Source organism: Rhinoraja longicauda, chromosome 16 (assembly GCF_053455715.1).
Source record: "Rhinoraja longicauda isolate Sanriku21f chromosome 16, sRhiLon1.1, whole genome shotgun sequence".
Taxonomy (NCBI): Eukaryota; Metazoa; Chordata; class Chondrichthyes; order Rajiformes; family Arhynchobatidae; genus Rhinoraja; species Rhinoraja longicauda.
In genome coordinates, this window is record NC_135968.1 from 15,015,783 (window position 1) to 15,022,679 (window position 6,897).

A 6,897-nucleotide genomic window follows, 5' to 3' on the forward strand; every position below is an offset into this window, starting at 1 on the left:
CAACAGCTGAAGCTTTGCAATGGGCACTCTGTTTCAATCAAAGAAGTCACAAAGTTATCCAAAGATTTTTGAAAACTGATCCCTGTTCAACTTGGTAATCTCATTGAAGATAGACACAAAGTGCTGGAGTAACTCGGCGGGTCAGGCAACATCTCTGGAGAAAAGGAATAGGTGACGTTTCGGGATCGAGACCCTTCTTCAGACTGAGAGTCAGGAGAGATGGAAACTCAAGATATGAAAAGTTACAGAACAAATCAGAGCTGGTACCAATGGCCAAGGAGCCCACAATGGTCCATTGTGGGCTCCTTGGCCAATGGTACCAGCTCTAATATTAGTTTAGATACGATGCTGTTTAATGGTACCAGCTCCGTTATTAGTTTAGATACGATGCAGTTTACGCGGATCCACCTCTGCCAGTGCAAGGAAATGAGCATAATGCTCAGTCTATTTTTATTACTAAGTACGACCACTCTGCGAATATGGCTTACACAGAGCCTCTTCTCTGCTTGGAGGATGGCGACTTTATTGTTGAAGCTACTCTGGTGCAAGCTTGTCTGATGGCTCAACAGACTTTGGATCTCAGATATTTTAATATTTCTCATATAATTCTGAGACTTCTGGCGAGAGTGTAATTGACCACGCATGGATTGCTTCCACTGCAGATCGCTCTATCTCGGGACGGGTCGGGACACTTCTTCAGACTGATGTCAGGGGGGCGGGACAAAGGAAGGATATAGGTGGAGACAGGAAGATAGAGGGAGATCTGGGAAGGGGGAGGGGAAGGGAGGGACAGAGGGACTATCTAAAGTGGGAGAAGTCGACGTTCATACCACTGGGCTGCAAACTGCCCAGGCGAAATATGAGGTGCTGTTCCTCCAATTTCCGGTGGGCCTCACTATGGCACTGGAGGAGGCCAATGACAGAAAGGTCAGACTGGGAATGGGAGGGGAGTTGAAGTGCTCGGCCAGCGGGAGATCAGCTTTGTTAATGCGGACCGAGCGCAGGTTTTCAGTGAAGCGATCGCCGAGCCTGCGCTTGGTTTTGCCGATGTAAATAAGTTGACATCTAGAGCAGCGGATGCAATAGATGAGGTTGGAGGAGGTGCAGGTGAACCTTTGTCTCACCTGGAAAGACTGTTTGGGTCCTTGGATGGAGTTGAGGGGGGAGGTAAAGGGACAGGTGTTGCACCTCGTGCGGTTGCAGGGGAAAGTGCCCGGGGTTGGGGTGGTTTGGATAGGAAGGGACGAGTGGACCAGGGAGTTACGGAGGGAACGGTCTCTGCGGAACGCAGAGAGGGGAGGGGATGGGAAGATATGGCCAGTGGTGGGGTGCCGTTGTAGGTGATGGAAATGTTGGTGGATGATATGTTGGATCCGCTGGCTGGTGGGGTGGAAGGTGAGAACGAGGGGGATTCTGTCCTTGTTGCGAGTGGGGGGAGGGGGAGCAAGATCGGAGCTGCGGGATGTGGAAGAGACCCTAGTGAGAGCCTCATCTATAATGGAGGAGGGGAAACCCCGTTTCCTGAAGAACGAGGACATCTCGGAAGCCCTAGTGTGAAACACCTCATCCCGGGCGCAGATGCGGCGTAGACGGAGGAATTGGGAGTAGGGGATAGACTTTTTGCAGGGGACCGGGTGGGAAGAAGTGTAGTCCAGATAGCTGTGCGAGTCAGTGGGTTTATAGTAAATGTCCGTCACTAGTCTGTCTCCTGTGATGGAGATGGTGAGGTCCAGAAACGGAAGGGAGATGTCAGAGATAGTCCAGGTATATTTAAGGGCAGGATGGAAATTGGAGGTGAAGTGTATGAAGTCAGTGAGTTCTGCATGGGTGCAAGAGGTAGCACCAATGCAGTCATCGATGTAGCGGAGGTAGAGTTCGGGGATGGGGCCAGTGTACGTCTGGAACAGGGATTGTTCGACGTACCCGACAAAGAGGCAGGCGTAGCTAGGGCCCATGCGAGTCCCCTTAGCTACGCCTCTGGTTTGGAGGAAGTGGGAGGAGTCAAAGGACAACTTGTTGAGGGTGAGAACCAGCTCTGCTAGGCGGAGGAGAGTGTTGGTCGATGGGGATTGGCTGGTTCTACGGTCGAGGAAGAAACGGAGGGCTTCGAGACCATCCTTGTGGGGGATGGAAGTGTAGAGTGACTGGACATCCATGGTGAAGATGAGGGAGTGAGGGCCTGGGAACTGGAAGTTATCGAGGAGATGGAGAGCGTGTGAGGTGTCTTGGACGTAGGTGGGGAGGGATTTAACCAGGGGGGATAGGATGGAGTAGAGGTAGGTAGAGATAAGTTCGGTGGGGCATGAGCAGGCAGAGACAATGGGTCTGCCGGGACAGTTCTGTTTGTGACAATTTCATACATTGTTTCATGCAAAACAATTTCATGCATTACATGCTTTCAACCTCAAAGGCCACAGGAGATTTCTGCACTTTGCCTGTTCCCTTTCCTGGTGATCACCCGTGCACTTTCTTCCTCCACATTGGGAGTGACCATCTCACTACAACTCGTATCTCTCAAGCCCTAGTATTCCTGCGGCCGTTCAGCTTCAGCTGCTTTATTCACAAAATGCTGGAGTAACTCAGCAGGACAGGCAGCATCTCGGGAGAGAAGGAATGGGTGACGTTTCGGGTCGAGAGAAGGGTCTCGACCCGAAACGTCACCCATTCCTTCTCTCCCGAGATGCTGCCTGTCCTGCTGAGTTACTCCAGCATTTTGTGAATAAATCGATTTGTACCAGCATCTGCAGTGATTTTCTTATACTACTTGCAGCTTCAGCTGCTGCCCCACTTCCCTCGGGCAGCCTGGCCGGAGCTGCAGCTGGGAGCACTCCCAACGATTCTAGGCGTCAGGGAGATATACCTCTTGTCCCGCATCGTGCAGGAGGGAATGGCGGGACTATCATATGTTGAAAGACTGGAGCGACTAGGCTTGTATACACCGGAATTTAGAAGGATGAGAGGAGATCTTATCGAAACGTATAAGATTATTAAGGGGTTGGACACGCTAGAGGCAGGAAACATGTTCCCAATGTTGGGGGAGTCCAGAACAAGGGGCCACAGTTTAAGAATAAGGGGTAGGCCATTTAGAACTGAGATGAGGAAAAACGTTTTCAGTCAGAGAGTTGTGAATCTGTGGAATTCTCTGCCTCAGAAGGCAGTGGAGGCCAATTCTCTGAATGCATTCAAGAGAGAGCTAGATTGAGCTCTTAAGGATAGCGGAGTCAGGGGGTATGGGGAGAAGGCAGGAACGGGGTACTGATTGAGAATGATCAGCCATGATCACATTGAATGGCGGTGCTGGCTCGAAGGGCCTAATGGCCTCTTCCTGCACCTGTTGTCTATAGGAGGAATATACCACGGCTATTTCCACTGCACGAAGTCTAAAGAGGAACCGGTGCAAACAAGACCTTACTTTATCTCACTTTCTACCTCCGCACCAAAGCCGCAATACTTACCCTCAAAACTGAACACTGACACCTCAACACACACCCTCTCCTGAAACGGCTGTTCCCGAGTGGCTGTATGTGTCTGCCCTCCCTTGATATGCCACTGGAACCAATCATTCCCCTCAGCCTAACCCTCGCCCTCACCCTCACTCTCCTCTCAGCTGCTCACTAGCTAGTGAAACTGACCTGCCTCGCCCCAACAACTTGTCTGACCTCATCTCTACCTTTATTTCATTCATGTGGTTTCTATATTCAGCCTGAGGAGCTACTGTTGTTAACTTTGATAAACTAATCTTGATTCTGACTTGAACTCTTTTGGCCCGATAAATGGTCAAGGGCAGGGCGGGTGGGAGGGCAGGGAGGGGTAGCAGGCGGCTAGCAGGGGGGGAGAGCAGGGCGGGGAAAGGGGGCAGGAAGGGAGCAGGGAGAGAGCTGGGCTGGGGAGGGGGGAGGAGGAATAGGGCGGGGCGGGGGGAGGTGCGGGGGAAAGCAGAGCTGGGAGGGTATCGGCGGGCATGGCAGGGGGGGTGTGGAGCAGGGGAAGCGCAGGGTGGGGGAGGTACCAGGGGGGTGTGGGGCAGGGGAAGGGTAAGGCAGGGGGGGGTACCAGTGGTGATTGGGGCAGGGGGAGGGCAGGAGAGTAGCAGGGGAAGGGTAGGGCGTGGGGGGGGGTGAGGTACCGGGGAGGTGTGGGGCAGGGGGAGGGCAGGAGGGTGGCAGGGGAAGGGTAGGGCAGGGGGTTGAGGTACTAGGGGGATGTGGGGCAGGGGAAGGGTAGGGCGGGGGAGGTACCAGTGGTGTGTGGGGCAGGGGGAGGGCAGGAGGGTGGCAGGGGAAGGGTAGGACAGGGCGGGGGGTATCAGGGGGAGGGTAGGGGATGGCGGCGGGGTGTAGGCCAGGGCGAGGGGAGAGGGCAGGGGTGAGGGCAGGAGGGTACCAGGGGTGAGGGTGGGCGTCAGCGAGCCGCCAGTGACGCCGACCCTCGCCCAGTGACGGGCGAGCGGCGAACAATAACACCCGAGGTTTCTATAGCAGCGGCGTCACATTTGTGTTGTATAAAAATATAAAATGCTTTGGAGAATCATATGTACGTCGAGAAAATATAGAAAGAGGTAGATCTCGGGACAGACAGTAAAGGGGGGAGAAAGGAGCGGACTGTGAAAGAGTCGAGAAAGTCTGTTCCGAATAGTGAACGGTCTCGAACACATCTCCTCCTGCATCGGTATCAATGAAGAACAAATTCACGGAGCCAGCAGACAGACGGACGATGTTCAGAGGTCGGGCCAGGGAGAGTGAGAGACGCGGATAGGAGCAGCTTGGCTCTCTGCTCGGTCTCATGGGCAACAGGATCACGCACCTCTCTGGGTTCTTCAGCAGGATCCACAGAAGGAGCATCACAAGTTCCCAACAAAATTTGTTTCAAGGTAAGAACGGAGAACGGTCCGAAAGTCCCCCTTTGGGTAAATGCGGGGTGGGTCCCAGGCTGGTGTGAGACAGAACCCGGGGAGCAAGGTTTACACCTGGGGCGTCCCACACCACATCTCAAATGACCGCCACCACTGGGCAGATTCTGTCATGGACGTGGACAAGTGCAAGGTTCACACCCGACACATGCCAGACTGAAACAAGATAAGGGATCGCCCCTCACCCCCGACAGCTGTTGCACACATCTGGCCAGCTATGGCGCGGGTCTGCACACATCTGGCCAGCTATGGCGCGGGTCTGCACACATCTGGCCAGCTATGGCGCGGGTCTGCACACATCTGGCCAGCTATGGCGCGGGTCTGCTGAGGAACAAATACCTGGATATGAACGAGGCTGATCCATGGGAAGTTAGATCTTGCACCCATGAACTAACCTGTAGACCGATCAGATCCGGCCGGTCTACATGTTCAGTTTTAGTCACCTTGCTTTGGAAAAATGCCATTTAGCTGGAAAGGGGGCAGAGGAGATTTATGAGGTGGTTGCCAGACACAAAGGCCTGAGCTGTAGGAAGAGATTGGCCAGGCTGGGACATTATTCTTTGGAGCACAGGAGACCGAGGGGTGATTTTTTTTCCAGGTGTATGAAATCATGAAAGAACACAAAGTGCTGGAGTAACTCCTTGGGTCAGCTAGCATCACTGTTCAACATGAATAGTGGACGTTTTAGGTCTGGACCCTTAGTCATACAGAGTGGAGACAGGCCCTTCAGCCCAACTTGCCCACACCAACCAACATGCCCCATCTACACTAGTCCCACCTGCCTACGTTTGGCCCACATCCCTCTAAACCTATCTTTTCCATGTACCTGTCCAAATGTCTATCAAACGTTGTGATGGTATCTGTCTCAACTACCTCATCGGGCAGATGGTTGAACAAAGGCCAGACATGAAAAGATAGAAGTGTTAGATAAGGAGATCACAATCACAATCATACTTTATTAGCCAAGTATGTTTTGCGACATACGAGATAGGATAGAAGATGCAGGAAATGTGAAGAGAAATGGATATATGTGGAATGGGAAGGAGTTGGGGGGGGGGGGGAGAGGGAGAAATAGGGCACAGGGAAGAGAGGGGGAAACCTTCACTGCCGCATCCAACATGATCTCACCACCAGTCACATTTTCCCAACCCCACCCCTTTCCACAGAGACTGCTCCCTCCACAACTCTTTGGTTCACTCATCCTTTCTCACCCAAACCACCTCCTCCCCAGGTATTTTCTCCTGCACTGCAGGAGATGTAACACCTGAACCTGCAGCTCCTCCCTCGCATCCATCCAGGGATCCCAATGGTTCTTCCAGGTGAGGCAGAGGTTCATGTGCACCTCCTCTAACCTCATCTACTGCACTCAATGTTCTCGATGTGGCCTCCTGTACATCAGCAAGACCAAGCGTAGACCAAGCAACTGTTTACCAAACACTTGTGCTCGGACTGTCAAGGCCTACTGGATCACCTGGTCAATAGCCGTTTTAACTCCTCTTCCCATACTGACCTTTCTGGCTTGGGCTTCTTCCATTGACAGAGTGATGCCACAAGTAAATTGGAGGAACAGCACCCTATATTCCATTTGGGTAGCTGACCACCGAATGGTATGAACATGGAATTCTCCAATTTTAGGTAATTAAGCCATAAATAATTCCCCTCCCCTCCACCTACCTTTTTCCCCCATCTTTTTCTGAGCCCCACCAGGATGTGCACCTATTTCTCACTTTCCTCTTCCATTCATCCCCTGCCTTCCTCCACTGAGATTAATTCTTCTGCCTTCACATTTCATGCTGCTTCCACCCTGACCTCCTTATCTCACACTTTGTCTTTTCATCTCTGGCCTTTGTCCATCCACCTGCCGATCAAAACCTCCCCTCACCTGTATTTATATGTTAGTGGCCAGACTTTGTCCCACTCCCACCTCTCTTTCAGCCTTCCTCACAGCCCCCCCCCCCCCTCCACCCACTTCAATCAGTCTGAACAAG